The sequence below is a fragment of the Bombyx mori genome, chromosome 28, assembly GCF_030269925.1.
Source record: "Bombyx mori chromosome 28, ASM3026992v2".
In the NCBI taxonomy this organism is placed as follows: domain Eukaryota; kingdom Metazoa; phylum Arthropoda; class Insecta; order Lepidoptera; family Bombycidae; genus Bombyx; species Bombyx mori.
The window spans coordinates 4807514-4823818 of NC_085134.1; positions in this window are offsets into that span (position 1 = coordinate 4807514).

Genomic DNA, 16305 nt, shown 5'->3' on the forward strand with positions numbered 1-16305 from the left:
CAGCGAATTTTTCTCCGTCGAATGATGCCGGATTTATTTAAATCAGAGCACTTTTTTGGCGTTTGAAACAATACTATTTTTGGGTTGTTTCCAAAGTGGCAGTGTATTATCCAACGTTGATTTTGAATTTTTTTTTAGTAATGTACTTAAACCGTACAATGATATTAAGAGACGAGACATAAACCAGTTACCTTTTCTCAGAAAAATAATCCAATAAGAGTTAAAGCGTGTTTCCTGTTTCAATTTTTTATTAAGCAGTAACTTAAATCATTTTGACTTCTACCAATTACATGGTGTGATGTCTCTTAAACCATTTGTCCGTCACCCAAATACGACATGGAGTGTCGCTTAAGCTCTTTCAGCTGCATCTATTTTCCATGCAGGGTGCTACTTAAATCAAGTAGTTCTTTTGTTTCAGATATTTTGCTTAGCCGTTAAAACATTTTGGTCCTATTATTTTATTAAATGCATGTCGCTTAATACAGACAATAAAATGAAGTAATGCAATATGAAACATTTTTTCTGTATAAATAAAAATACGGGTCGGTCTTTCAATCATTAAATTTTAATATGATACATTTCATTCATGTCGCATGATACCATATTTATTTCATCTCCCGGGAGTTAAAAATCGTGATCTTTCAACCGGACTGCCGCGCGCAGGCGCTTCAGTCGAACTCCAGAGTGCATCGAGGAGTGGAGAAATATGAAACCGAATCCTTGCTTAGAAAAAAAACTGTCCCTACAAGTGTCAAGAAATAACCTCAGAAAAAAGGAGTGCCATATTTAAACATTTTTGGGAATTATCTCCGGAAAGAAAAAAGCAGTGGATAATATCTATGTCCTCTAAGCAATCCATAAAAAGGAAGAGATCCAAAGACTCTAATTACAGGAATAACACATTTTGTTATTTCATAAATGATGGAGAGGGTCGGCGACAAGTTTGTTTAAAGTTCCTCATGAATACTCTTGATGTCACTCAAAGATACATTTATTATACATTAACAACACAGGAACTTGGCATGGCGAAAGAAGATGGAAGAGGAAAATGCATTCCCCCCAACAAAACATCTAACGCAATCAAAGAATCAGTAAAATCTTTTATCAAAAGGTTACCTGCAATACCATCGCACTACTGCCGAAAGGATAGCACAAAACTATATCTGCCTGTTGAATTTAAAAATATAAAAAATTTATACCGCTGTTATAAAGAAGACCTCATTAGTAAAGGAGTCGATGATGTAAGTGAAAAAGTATTCCGTCAAATATTCACTACTGATTTTAACATTGGGTTTCATGTGCCTAAGAAGGATAAATGCATAAAATGCCTACGTTTTGAAGGACAGAAGCCAGAGGATTGTGCCGAATTTCAAGATCATTTAGAGGAAAAGAAGGCATCAAAGAAGCGGTTAGAATGTCATTGACAGTTAGGTAAAGAAAATCCTTCCATTCTGTGCACATCTTTTGACCTCCAGAAAGTTCTCAATACGCCTCATGGCAATAACATGTTACTATTTTATTCTAGAAATTATGCTGTTTATAATTTATGTTTTTATGAAAGCATCACAAGGAATGGTATTTGTTTTATCTGGGGAGAATCTGAAGCAAAGAGGGGCGCAAATGAAATTGCTACTATTATACAGAAATACATAGAGAATGTGGATTCTTCTTTGATCTTGTATTCAGATTCTTGCCCTGGACAAAACAAAAATAAAATAGTCCTTGCAACAATACATAATGCTTTGTTGCAATCGAACAATTTACAAGCAATTCTCCCTGGCCACACGGAAATGTCGGTAGACAGCATACACTCTACAATCGAACAATCCGTAAGAAATATTACTGTATGGGCCCCTTCGCAATGGGCTACAATAAGCCAGCTAGCAAGAAAAGAACCAGCACCTTATAATGTTGAAAATCTGACACACGAGGATTTCTTAAATTTTGATGATATGTCTGAAAAATATTTTAAGGGTAACCTTGTAGGTAAAATTAGTAAAATCCGTACAGCAACATTTAAAAAATCTCATCCAAATGAAATGAAAGTAAAATTTTCAATGAAAGATAATGCATCCGAAGAGATTATACAAATTATTGCGAAACCTAGAGCTATCAATCGTAGATATAATTCAAGTTTGCCGATTACCAAAGCCAAATACATGGACCTAAAGAAATTGTGTGACACTGGGGTTATACCCAAGATATTTCATAAAGAATACATAAATCTACAACACTGCAATTCCAAAGATGTTCTACTGGATACTGATGTAGAAGATACAGTCGAAGAAAATGATTATTAAATACGTTCTTTCTTATTGCATTATGATTATTATCAAGCATTGGCTGTATTTTATAATTACTACAAGTTTTGTTTATTGATTTGATATTTTTTATTTTGTTTTTATTAGTTTAAGTTATAATTAAACAATATTGGTTGTGATTAATTATACTCTTAGTAAGTTTTATGACAGCCGATCTCAAGTAATACTGAATAAATAATACCTAATTATAGTTGATTTTCCTACATTCAGACTGAATTTACTTGATTAATATCACATCAGTAAAAGTAATAATACTTTATAATGTACAAAATACTAATACGTATTAATACTTTAACTGATTTGATAATAATCAAGTAAAATCAGTCTGAATGTAGGAAAATCATGTATAATGAATTAATTATAGTTGATTTTCCTACACTCAGATTGATTTTACTTGATTATTATACGAAATATGAATACTTTAACTGATGTTGTTAATTAATATTTTGTATATTAATCAAGTAAAATCAGTCTGACTGTAGGAAAATCATCTATAATTATAATAATATAATAAATAATTATAGTTGATTTTCCTACATTCAGACTGATTTTACTTGATTATTATACAAAATATTAATAGTTTAACTGATGTTGTTGATTAAGACTAAAAAATAAATAAATATAATTGATGTTCCCACATTGAGACTGATCTACTTAATTATTTTTCTAAATAAATACTTTAACTGTTGTTGTGTTTTGTGTATTTCTTTATTTATTCAATATAATCCCCTGAGATTTTCAGTGATTGCGATATATTTAGGTTGTTTTAACAGCCACTGATAGTATTAGACGTAAAAAAATGTAACATCAAACGGTAAATTTTCAATATTATATGTCACATAAGTAAATTCGCCTGTCAGTCATTTTAATCTAAATTGGTAGTTGAGATAAATAGCTTGCTACTATTAATTTTGGGCTAAGTCACTTCATGCTTTTTGGCTTACTCTGAAAATATGTTGCAGCGTCGCTTATTTTTTTTTCCCTGTAGCCAATTGTGGTTATGAAGTCACTTAAATCTTTATTCCATACTCTGAAAAATAAGGGCTTAAGGCAATTTGTATTAAGCGACGTTTATCTTTGTAATTAAAGGTCCGTTTTATTCGGTATTAGCATCAACAACTTGATGTTTTTAATTGAATTTCAATTAAGTTTACTCCATTCAAATTGCTGAAGAAGTTTTTTTGTTATGATATTTTTTCCAAAATTTTAAACTTTAAATGGCTCTCGTGTAAAGTTGCAAAAATGTCGCTTAAACCAAATAGCCTTTCACCCCTCGATTTGATTTTTTCTTTTATTATTATTATTATTAGGTATTGCTTTTGTTTTATTCTGAGATTGTAGTTATTGTTTTTATTTAAGTCTGGTATTAATTAATGTAATATGGATGCAAAGTCTGAAGTAAATGATATAAAAAAAAATTATCTTTATTCATTTTTAATATATAATGATAATAACAAAATGACGACGGTCATCAGGTCTAAGATTATAGTGTAATTTCGAACATTAGGCGCATAATAATTAAATTAAAACGATAAGTCAATAGCTTGCTTGTAAAAAAATAATTATGTAAATCTGGCTAATCAGTTTCTTAGTTTATCATAGTAAGTTTCACCCCAAATTTTCCACCCTGCCTATTTCTTGACTGGTGGTAGGACCTCTTGTGAGACTGCACGTGGTACGGGTAGGTACCACCACCCTGCCTATTTCTGCCGTGAAGCAGTAATGCGTTTCGGTTTGAAGGGTGGGGCAGCCGTTGTAACTATACTGAGACCTTAGAACTTATATCTCAAGGTGGGTGGGGCATTTACGTCGTAGATGTCTATGGGCTCCAGTAACCACTTAACACCAGGTGGGCTGTGAGCTCGTCCACCCATCTAAGCAATAAAAAAAATGATGCCACGCGTCATAAATTTGCATTTAGAATTTACTAAGCTCGCCAATTTAAGAAAAAAAATAAGAGCCATAATTTTCTTTAAACACAATATTTTCACGCATTATTATCATGAATAGTTGAATGGATATGTGTTATAGATTTAGCATCACGTACACTATATACTGCCACTACTAAATTTGGCAAACCCTATCCCGTAATCCTTAAGGAAGTTGTATCCTGTAGCTGCTGTCGGAAAACAATAATAAATTGCCTTTCCACAGAGTAGGGAGCCGTTAGACGTACTTCCTGGCATAATAAACACTTACTTTTCTTATTTTCGATCGCAATAAAGCTGTTTCCCACGTTCGATATTTTAAATGGAATAAAGCTGCTTTCACACTACGCTATAGGTACTATAGTGCCATATAGTATACAGTAGTGTGAAGGTGTCCATAACAATGTATGGTGTGCGATATTGTTGTGCTATGACCTATATACTATATGCTATTATATTATAGCGTAGTCTGAAGGCGGCTTAATGTATTCCATTAAAGAATCCTGGCACTGTGTTGTACCAACAATCATCTCTTCTTTTTGCGCTTATCCCACATCATGTGGGGTCGGCACAGTTTGTCCTCATCATGTGCCTATCATACTGCATAGGGATTTGGCCTGCGATCTATGACCGGTCCCCGGCCTGACGTCAACCCTTCCATACTACTATATCATAAAAAAAACCCAGTAGGTATTGAAAGTTTACTGGTGACCCGAAGGCCTTTCCAGTTTCACCAGGACAGGTGGGCAAGCAAAGGGTCAGCCAAGAGGGGCGGGATTTGCTAACTGCCCGAGCGCCTCCGAAGGAGACCTAACAACTCAAGAGCAATTGCTTCGCGAATGAATCTACTACCGGATCGGAATCGCGACCTCAGCGAGAAGATCCGGCGAGAAACTCAGCAGGCTGATGCATGGGTTAGGTTGCACGTCGACCTCTTTGTCGAGTTCGACGAGTACGGTTACCGGGGTCCCTAAGCCTGCTCCTAGTATTAGAGATGAAGGCGTCTAATGCAAAAGTGATTGGATCTGATGGATCCGTAAGGAGGGATACTGGGTACTACACATTCATTTGTATCTCAAAATTAGCGTCACATTTACATTATTACACAATTACAGATACTAAATGCCATTGGTTCATTTTCATTTTCCTAAAGTAGCCTCTTCGAAAATCTCCTCTTTGACGCATATGTACATATTTCGAGGCATTGAGACCACAAAAAAATTACTGGCCAGTCGTATATTTGGGTTACTGTTTGTTTTGTTGAAAAAAAAAAAAGGGCAGTTTCGCCGCGAGTCAACGCTAAAATTGGAATATTCTGAATTGTTGGAGACCGGGTTCAGGTGCTTTCAAAGGAATAGCGTTACAAAACAATTGTTTATGTATAAAAAAATCTGGGTCAAATTCCTTTTTGGATCTAGGAAAGGTGAGGTTATCTATTCAAAATATGGAGGGGCGTTTTTGTGTGTAGCGCAATGCAAAAAAAGCGGCACGTTATCATCACTGTAAATACCGCCAAACGCCTTGAGACATGAATTCTAAGTCTCAGTTTTACAGTACGACTGCCCCACCCTTCAAGCCGAATCGTATTTTTGCTTAAGTGTGCTTAGTGCGAGTTTCTTAACGTTCTCGATAGCGTAAAAGTTAAGCCAATTTTGTATGCAGTTGGAACAACGCCGCCAGCGGCAAACGTACGCAAACGATCCCATTTCATACAAATCTGAGCTAACTTTTACGCTATCGAGAACGTTAAAAAACTCGCACTAAGCACACTGAACAGAAATAGGCAGGGTGGGGGTACATACTACATACCCGCGCGGAACCACAAGACGTCCTACCACAAGTGTATAAGGGATTTTTATATTGCCCGTGTAGGCAGACAAGGATACGGTCCACCTGGTAATGAGTGATTACCGTCGCTCGTGGACAACAGCAATGCCAGGGGCAGAGCCAAGCCGCTGCCTACCGTTAAGTACTCTCCACAAGCCTAATTTGAAGAAGGATATAATAATATCATAGCGCTCGGTAAACACCGTGGAGGGGAACTCATTCCAATAGCAAAAAAGGTGTTTGGAAACGCACTGTGGATGACTGCAGTGGCTCCAGGTAGTATGGATGACCTCTACTCCGGTAGCGGGCGATGCGATGGCAAAAACGAAATGATGGTGTCATCTTAAATAATTAATTGCTATATACATATTATATCTCCACGTACACATCTGTCACACCTTCGTACGCCCAGGTACCTACCTCTCACGTATTTGGTGGAAACGCAGCCCAAGTCTGTATTTGTCACTCATTTTTTCGATGTTGGCAATCGAAACTGAAGCATAAGTCATGATTTAGTATCTATATATTAATACGTGAAGCAAAAACTTTGTATCCCTTTTTACGAAAATTGCGCGGACGGAGAAGTATGAAATTTTCCACACTTATACAGAATATAGAGAAGAAGTGCACAATTCTAATTTTTTTTTAAATAATGCATAAAAGATACATTAAATCAATATATAAAACATTACACACACTACATACCATGTATTTGACGCACACACGCATGCATAGTATTTATTGTCAAACTTTTGTTCTTGACGTCTGTGGTCAAATTGAGAATAGATTAAATATTGTTTGTCTTTATTAATATTTTTTTATAGTGTAGCCTTGGCGAAATTTGTGATTATAGAAGTATAAAATACAATTATAATAGTGTACAAACTTACAATTCCAATTAATTATAGTTATAACGGAACGAATTTTCGAACGTGCGATACCGCCCCCGCCGCCGCCTTACCCCCCGCTGAGACAGAGCTCTCTGAGCGCGAAGACACACGCCCTCAGCGCGCGCGACGACGACCAGTAAAATATTGCGAGTCTTGATTAACTGTACGATTCTCAACTCATTTTGTATTTTATGTTAGTTGTTGTGTCGCTTTTTATATTAAAACCTCATACCAAATCAGCGTAAACATTATTTCTATATCATCTTCGCCAACAGCCCGGAACAACGAACTCACGAAAATTCACAAAAGTCCCGCCAGTCGGACTTGTAGTGTTAAAAATGGCGCCCGAACGTTTAGCTGTGAAGTGATATTTATAAGAAATTATTGTGCCTGCATGAACGATTTGTGTTTTCCTGACTTTACCGACTAAACCGTCGTCAAATAATGCCGCCAAAGAAGATGCCGAATTCCGAGGAGCGCGACGCGAGAGCCGCGTCGCCGCCCCACGCGCCGTCGAGTGACGCGCCGCCCGCCAGTGTTTGCTTCCGCCCGGAAGACATCACCATGCTGATCGACACCCTTCAACGAACGCAGCTAGACGCGTTCCGGGAGCTGTTAGATAGCGTCAGGCAGTCGGCGACTCCTACATTCGACCATCGGCCCGCCAACAACTTCAGCCGCTGCAAATCTGTATTCAGCGGACGCGCAGACGAGTCAGTAGAAGGTTTTATCGACGCAATAGAATCGTACAGAGACGCCGCCAATGTTCCCGATGACGTAGCCGTAAAAGGCATCTCCATGTTGCTTACACACACCGCCGCTACCTGGTGGCAGGGTATCAAGCATCAAGTTTCTACATGGGAAGACGTCATCTCAAATCTACGAAGTGCTTTTGGTGATCGCCGCCCACCCCACAGAATTTATGTCGACCTATTCGCAGACGGCCAGCAGCCTATGGAGAAAACCGACCTGTTTGTCGCCAGGGCTCGAGCACTCCTCGCGAAGCTACCTCGAGGCGACTTATGTGAAAAAGTGGAGCTCGATATGATATACGGATTACTGCATCATAAAATTCGTAAACGCCTTCGTAGAGAGGAAATCACCAGTTTCAATGTTCTCCTGCAAAAAGCACGAAGTATTGAGGATTCTACGAAAGAAGCGCATACTTCAAACGCCGTCGCCGAGACATCAAAGGGTGCCGCCGCCGCCGCCCGCGCTCGACTCGAGCCGCCGCGGCCTGCAACGCAGCGTGTACCTACGGCCGCTGTAGAAGTTTCCCCGCGCCAACGTTCGTCAGGCGATAACGCCGATGCCACTCCGACCGCCGAAAAACCCGAGAAACGTCGATACTGTGTTTATTGTAAAAGTTACGGTCATACGCGTGATCAGTGTCGTAAATTGTTATTAAAACAAACCGCGAATGACAGTAACGATAACGTAGTTAGTAAATTAAATAATATTAAATGTTACGGTTGCGGCGCGAGCGGAGTCATACGTTCTAATTGTTCCAAATGTAGTTCAAATTTTAGCGCGGTCGATTTTATTCAAATGCCGCGAACACGATCGCGAAGTACAACGACCGCTGAGACATTAGCTGTTGGTAAGTCGTCCGCCCAGGTGAGTAATTTGGCAAGTTTACCTATGGGTTTTACTGGGGCTGTACCTGACTTGTGTTTATCCAGTAGTGTTCATACTGAGCGCCCAAATTATGTTAATTCATCGCTACACACTGCTCAGCCAAGTTTGGTATCATGTAATAATGTAAGTACATCCCCCGTAAATAATCATTTTGCCCGTAAATGTAATGTAAACTCGTCCCATAAACGTGTTGATAAACAAATTGTTTCAAATTTGCCGCGTTCCGATGATACGCCTTTGTTTACAAACTTATCTCGTCCTGTTAAGCAGGGGGAGTGTTTTAACCGCACTCATGTACCTAGCGAATTGAAATCAGTATCTCCTAGGGAATTTTGTGTTAATCAGTGCGTCATAAATAATAGACATAAATGGAAAACGAAACATTCTCGTCAGTGCCTGTCACGTGATCCGTCACCGAGTAGGGCGACCATGATTTTTTCAGGACAAAACCAGGAATTCGATAATAAAAGTAGGGTGACCAAAAATTTTTCAGGACACAACCTGGAAAGTTGTGCACCGGTTAAAGGGACCACAAATTTTAATTGTGATAGTTTTGTCACCTTTTCGTCTGTAACTTCTTCGCAAAATGGCAACGCGCGACGACCTATTTTAGGTATAGAGATTTTAGGAATCCGAGGTAGGGGTTTAATCGACACCGCAGCCAAGCGAACTGTTGCCGGTTCTTCGCTCTACACCCTACTGCAACAGCACAATCAACCTTTTGTGCGTAGTTCTATGCGTGTTAAGCTCGCCGATGGTTCAATGCAAACACGACAAATGCTGACAACGACACTTGACGTAAAGTTATTACCGTGTAAATTTATTCCCATGGAATTTGTCGTATTTCCGGACGCCCAGGATAATGACACATTATTGGGTGTAGACTTTTTAGTAGCAGCTGGTTTAACCATTGACTTCGATACTTCGACATGGCGCTACCATGGTTCTGAACGAGTTTTTCCATTGGAGTTCGAGTACCCCAGTGACCTCACGCCTTGTTCTGCTGCTGATTTCTTAAGAGAAGACGAGGGAACTATGCTGTGTCCTCCAGAGCGTTAACCGCCTAGCTTCTCTTCTGCAGTGCAACGAGGATGTCTTCAGACCAGGGGGAGCCCCAATGCCTTATGCTGAACATCAGGATGATAGGAAGTAGCAATCCGACAAAATTCAGTTATCTGGTCCCAGTTACCAAGTAGGTGATCTAGTCCTTCTCTCAACGCACTTGTTAAGTGATGCCGCCAAAGGTAGAACGAAGAAGTTCATGCCTAAGCGTGACGGACCCTACCAGATTAGCAATATCGTTAGTCCTACTACCTATGAGGTTACTGATTTGAATTCGCAGGTTTTAGGGAAATTTCATGCTTCTCATTTGAAGCCGTATCATAATCAAACCGGTCAGGTCTCAGCTCCAGTACAGCCTCGACGCCTGCGTGGACGGCCCCGTCTTTTTGTTTCTGCCGAGCCACTAACGAGGCGTTCTAGTAACTCGGAGGGGGAGGATATAACGGAACGAATTTTCGAACGTGCGATACCGCCCCCGCCGCCGCCTTACCCCCCGCTGAGACAGAGCTCTCTGAACGCGAAGACACACGCCCTCAGCGCGCGCGACGACGACCAGTAAAATATTGCGAGTCTTGATTAACTGTACGATTCTCAACTCATTTTGTATTTTATGTTAGTTGTTGTGTCGCTTTTTATATTAAAACCTCATACCAAATCAGCGTAAACATTATTTCTATATCATCTTCGCCAACAGCCCGGAACAACGAACTCACGAAAATTCACAAAAGTCCCGCCAGTCGGACTTGTAGTGTTAAATAGTCGAATTTCGACTACTGCGGGACCTCTAGTCCTAATAAATTGAACCTTGTGAACTGATTTGGAGCTACGTATTACAAGAAGCACAGTGCCGTGTATACATTACATAAAAAATCACAAATTATCTTTCATTAACAAAATCCCACACGTTAAAACAATCAAAACCCATCGTCATTTTTACAATTGTCCATAGGTTTCCCAAAAAAACTCGGGTAAGGGTTAAATTGACACGGGGACTTCCCTTGTCCACAGAAGATGTTTGTTCACACGCCACTCTTTTTTTTTTTTTTTTTTTTTTTCGGGCCGGGGGCCTAACCTCCTACGAGGTCCCCGCGCCTAGGGGGCGCGCGGGGTATGTGAGACTCAACGATCTGCAGGTGTTGAGAGCAGATCGCGGGCCCAAGGATTTTAGGGCCCACCCACTAAACGACTCCCCTGCACTCTTACACCCGACGTCCGATCTCTGTCCGGGGTCAGAACCCGTTCAGAGTAGGGGGGTTCCCGCGGTCAACACTACAACCAGACACGCGGCGCCACCCCGAGGACGCCCGACTGACGGGTCGTCGAGGCGATAGTCGACGACCAACGACGTCAGTCTCCGCGGTACGGCGGCCCTACCAGGCCGCCCGGGCGGTGCCGCTGGTGTTCCGGGATACCCCGCTGGGCCAGAACCAGCCTGCCGGGTCGGAACGCGATACACCGCCGACCGGGTTGCTCTTCAACAGTATGTTCGGCGACGACAGCGACGACGAAAATGCGGACCGCATCGCAGTCCGCAGCCGCCGACGCGCCGTCCCGTCCTCCTGGTGCCAGCGCGCTAGAGTGACGGTAGCGTGCGGCGCAGCCTCAACCCCCTTAGGTCGCCCCGTGACCATCACCGGGAGGAGACTGCCTCCTCATAGGGGCTGGAGCTGGACAAACGCCCTCCTCCGGCCCCCGGCCCGACGGCGGCGGCACGGCGCCGAGAGGGAAGAAGAGCTCTCCCTCTCCCGTTCCGCCGCTTCCTTCTGCGAGATGGTGGACTCGCAGAAGTCGAGCATCGCCTGCCAGGACTCGTCGCTGCCGAGCATCGTAGCCACGACGGTCGGAAGCAACAAGTCCGGTCCTATTTTTGCAACGAGGACGCGGCGCTGCTCCGCGAAAGCGGGGCAGTACGCGAGCGTGTGCTCCGCCGTGTCCTCGTTGCAGCCACTGCAGTGGTGGCACTTCGGAGTCGGCTCCCTCCGGGCGACGAGGTGCAGGTAGCGACCGAAACAGCCGTGTCCCGTGAGCACCTGCGTCGCTCGGAAGGTGAGACGTCCTCGGTCGCGATTCACCCAGTCCGAGAGGACCGGGCGGATCGCCTCGACGGTCCGTCGCCCGTAGGCGGGGTCCGCCAGGCGGCGAGACCACGCCTCGAGCACGGAACGCCGAGATTGAAGCTTCCGCGCTCGAACTTCCGCCGCGCCAGGACGCGGCTCCCCCCTGGAGCGGAGATCGCATCGCCACGCGTAATCCGCAGCGAGCGCCTCCGCTTCCAGGTCCCAGGGAGGCGTCCCAGCTAGTACGCACGCCGCCTCGAACGAGACGGTGCGGTATCCACGAACCGCCCTGACCGCAATCGCGCGCTGCGGACGTCGCAACGCCGCAACGTTGTCGCGGGTCAGGGCGTGGCACCACACGGGAGCCCCGTACAGTGCCGTCGACCGCACCACCCCCGTGTAGAGGCGGCGCACCACCACGTCAGGCCCCCCGACGTTCGGCAACAGCCGACTCAGCGAGCCGGCGGCCGCCATCAGTCGGGGACCTAATCTCTCAAAGTGAGCGCGGAAGCTCCAACGACCGTCCAGTACGAGACCGAGGTACCGCAACCCGGTCGCCTCGATCTCGACGCGAACGCCTCCGATCACGAGGTGGGCCCCCCGAGGCGGCGCTCTCCGGGCCCCGTGAAACAACAGAGCCTGGGATTTATCGAGCGCCACCTCCAGACCCAGCCTTCGGATCCTGCCGATGACGAAGGCCACCCCCGCGCAGGAAAGACGGGCAGACTCTCGCAAGTCCCTCCCCCGGGCCACGACCAAAGTGTCGTCCGCGTAGCAAACTACGCTCAGACCCGGGAGAGGAGTGCTTAGGGCGCCACGCAAGACCCAGTCGTAGCCGATGTTCCACAAGAGAGGGCCAAGGACCGACCCCTGTGGAACACCGCGCTGGACGGGGAAGCGGAGCACCGCCCCACCGTGCCCGGTGCACACGACCGACCTGTCCTCGAGGTAGGACCCGATCAGCCGACGGAGATACGCAGGGACGCCGTGATACTCCAGCGCCCCTGCGATCACCGACCAGGGCAAGGTGTTGAACGCGTTGGCGATGTCAAGAGACACCGCCAGTGCAACCCCGCCCCGGCCGACAGCCTCATCAGAGAGGGCACGCACGCGCATCACCGCGTCGATGGTCGAGCGGCCCTCCCTGAATCCAAACTGCTCCGCTGACAGATCGGGACCCACCCCCGTCAGATGCTGGACGATGCGGGCGGCCACCACCCGCTCGAGCAGTTTTCCCGCCTCGTCCAGCAACACGATGGGACCCCGCAGGTGAGTCCGCAGGGCGTCCCTCCTTCCTCAGCAGAACAAGTCTGCCCGTCTTCCACTGCTTTGGAAACCGTCCCGACTCGAGGCAGGCTTCAAAGAGCCGCACGAGCCGGTCCCCAAGGGCACCGAAGGCCAAATCCCAAACCCGACCGTGAACACCGTCAGGGCCGGGGGCCGCGTCTTTCCTCCGCATCCTCGACACGGCCGCACGAATCTCCTCCTCCGAGATGCTCGGAGGGACCACCTCAGCAGGGGCATCACCGCCCACGTCATTGCGTGGCGGCACGCCCATGAAGGGGGGCTCGAAGTCCCTCTCCATCCGCGGGAACAGCCCGGAGACAATATCCCGCAGCTGCTGAGGCTGGAGACGCTCCGTCACCGGGAGCGTCCACGGTCGCAATTTCTTGCGTACCGTCTGGTACGGGCGCCCCCAGGGATCCTGATCGAGCGTCTCCAGGAGCGTCTTCATGCTCTGAGACTTGGCCTCGCCGATGGCCCGCCGCAGAGCCTCCTGCTTCTCACGGCAGTCGGCATGCAGGCGGGCCGCCACCTCCGCGAAATCTGTATCGCGAAGACGGCGACGGCGGTGGCGGGCGCTTCGGCGGCGTGCCCGCACGCACTCCTCTCTGAGGAGTGCGATCGCGTGCGTCCACCAATACGCACCGCCACGTGAAGCGCGACCGCTGACCCGGGGCATCGCAGCATCGCAGACGCGACGCATCGTACCCCGGAACCAGTCGGCCTCCAACTCCACGTCCACTAGACGCGCGGGCATCGGCGCCCACGCGGCCACAGTGGCCGCCTCCACCGCGAGCACCTTATTCAGGCGCTTCAGTGCCCATCGCGGGAATAATCGGGGGGTACTACGCGGGAGCTCCTCCTCGCCGCGGGCGTCTTCGGCCGGCGCGTTCAACGAGGTGGAAACGGAGAGCTCGAATCGGACAAACCGATGGTCCGAGAGCGTCTCCGCCCCCTCAAGGACACGCCAGCCACGGACACGGCGCGCGGCGGACGGAGACGCGAACGACACGTCCACGTGTGATTCCCCGTTCCACCGCACGCAGGTCGCGACCGAACCTCTGTTTAGAAGACAGAGGCCGGTCGCGAAGGTCCACTCCGACAGGAACTCGCCACGCGAGTCCGTGCGGGGGGAGCCCCACGATGTGCATTTAGCATTGAGGTCCCCCGCTAGTATCACCGGGCGAGACTCGAAGCGATGAACCAACGCCTCGAGCCCACCCAGGAACCGCTCGAACTCGGCGAGACTCCTGTTCGGAGAGAAGTACACCCCGATCACGACGGTTTCGTCAACCCTAACTACGACATACCCGGATCCCCTGGCCACCATTCCAAGGGGGGGCAATGCCGCTGACTGTCGCATCACGATCGCCACGGATCCATCAACATCTCCGGCCCAGGAATCCTCCCGGTCGGGAGGTACGAAGTATGGCTCCGCGACGATCGCGATGTCGATGAACCACTCCGCCATGGTGTGGACGAGGAGATCCTGCGCCCTGGCGGAGTGGTTCACGTTCGCTTGAAGGAAGCGATGGACGTGATCCATTATTGAGGTGTCACGTCCATCGCTCCCTCGTCTTCCGTCCCGCCTTGCGGCCCGAGGGCCGCGGCGGGAACTGACCGGCCGGCTGTTTCACACGCAGCCGGCTCTTCCTCTATCTTCTTTTTCTTTTTTCCGCCACGCCTCCTCTTAGTGGAGGAGGGTGCGGAAAGACAGGCCGGACCCCCGGCCCGATGATCGGCCCGCCGCTTCACTGCGTCGCACAACACGCAGTGCGGTGCGGCAGCGGTGCAGGAGGCTGCCTTGTGTCCGGGCTGACCGCAGCGAAAGCAAAGTCCGCTGCGATCCACAGACGACGGGCACCTGGCGAGGCCGTGCCCGGTGCCAAAGCACCGGAGGCATCGCCATGGACGTGCCTCCTGCAGCTGCACGTGGGCTATCACCCAACCCACGCGCAGCTTTCCCGGCGAGTCGGCAGGCCGACCCTGTGGAGGCGTGGCCAAGAGGATGGCAGCCTGCACAGGGCAGCGCGCCCACACAGTGAAGGTCCCAGAGTAACAACTCCGGAGCTCTCCCACCTTCACCTGTGCGAGGGCGCAGTTACCCTGCGATGCAATAGCGGCGGCCACTTCCACCTTAGTGGTGCACTCATCCAGGCCCGTCACTTTAATCTCTGCCATCCTGACGGGCCTTTCGATTCGCACGACTTGCGAGTCCGGCAGGATTTCGCGAAGCCGGGTCGCCAGTTTGTCCGCAGCCACGCCGGAGTCGGCACCGGGACATTCAAGCAGCCGAGCCCCGTTGGCCGTGTGCCGGACTCGGATGCCACCCTCTACGCCTATAGCGTCTATATCTACGCTACAGCGCGCCTGGGCCATCACCTCCCCGTAAGTGAGGCCTTTTTCCTTCGCAGCCGGCAGCAGCTCTAAAACGACTGCCGCCGACCGTGGGGCGCGCGGTTTCCTTGGCTTCCGCCCCTTCTTCTTAGTCCCAGCTACCGTTCGACCCATAGCCTGGGGAGCGGCGGCCGCAGGGACGAGCCGAGGGTCAAGTGAGGCTTGCGCTTTCCTTCCACCCCGCCTCACCACAGTCGTCCACGCCTCGTTCATGTTGGACGGGGCGGGGGGTAGTGGACGTGGCTGGGGGGTCTGCGCCTGCTTGGTGGCGTTCATGCCCCTCTTCTGCTTTGCGCGGCTCTTACCAGGCCCCGCTTTTGCTGTTTGAAGTGGGGCAGGAGCGGCGGTCGGCGACCTTGCGGGCTGAGCATGCACTCGCCTGCTAGCAGACTTGACCGGTGTGGCCAAGTTAGCCAGCGCGCGCGTCGCGGGTGCTGCACTCACTTTGGTCGCTGTGGCTTTTGAAGGCGCTGGTGCCGCCACTGTTCCGCGTGACGATGGTATCGTCGCGGGGCGCTCGTGCGCCAGCAATGGCCTCGCGCGCTCAACATTGGAGGTGCGGGCCTCCAGGATCATGAGTTTCCGCTTCAGCTCCTCGATTTCCTTATCCTTTTCCTCCAGAATGTCAACTTGGGGGGGTGGCGGAAGTATAGAGTTGCTCTAGCAACCTACGACCCCGTCGAGGGTCGCACGCATATTTGTCAGCTCCTCTCTCACACGCACGCTTTCCATCTTTAGCTCCCCATTTTCTGCCTGCAGCCGCTCTAGTTGCGACCGCAGGTTGGCTACCTCCTCCGTGCTTGTGCGCTGAAGGAAAGCCTCCAGATACTCTTCCAGGGTGGCGGCTACGCACTTCAGGGCCCGGACGTACGTGCCCTTCAAAGAGCCTGACTTGGCCGCC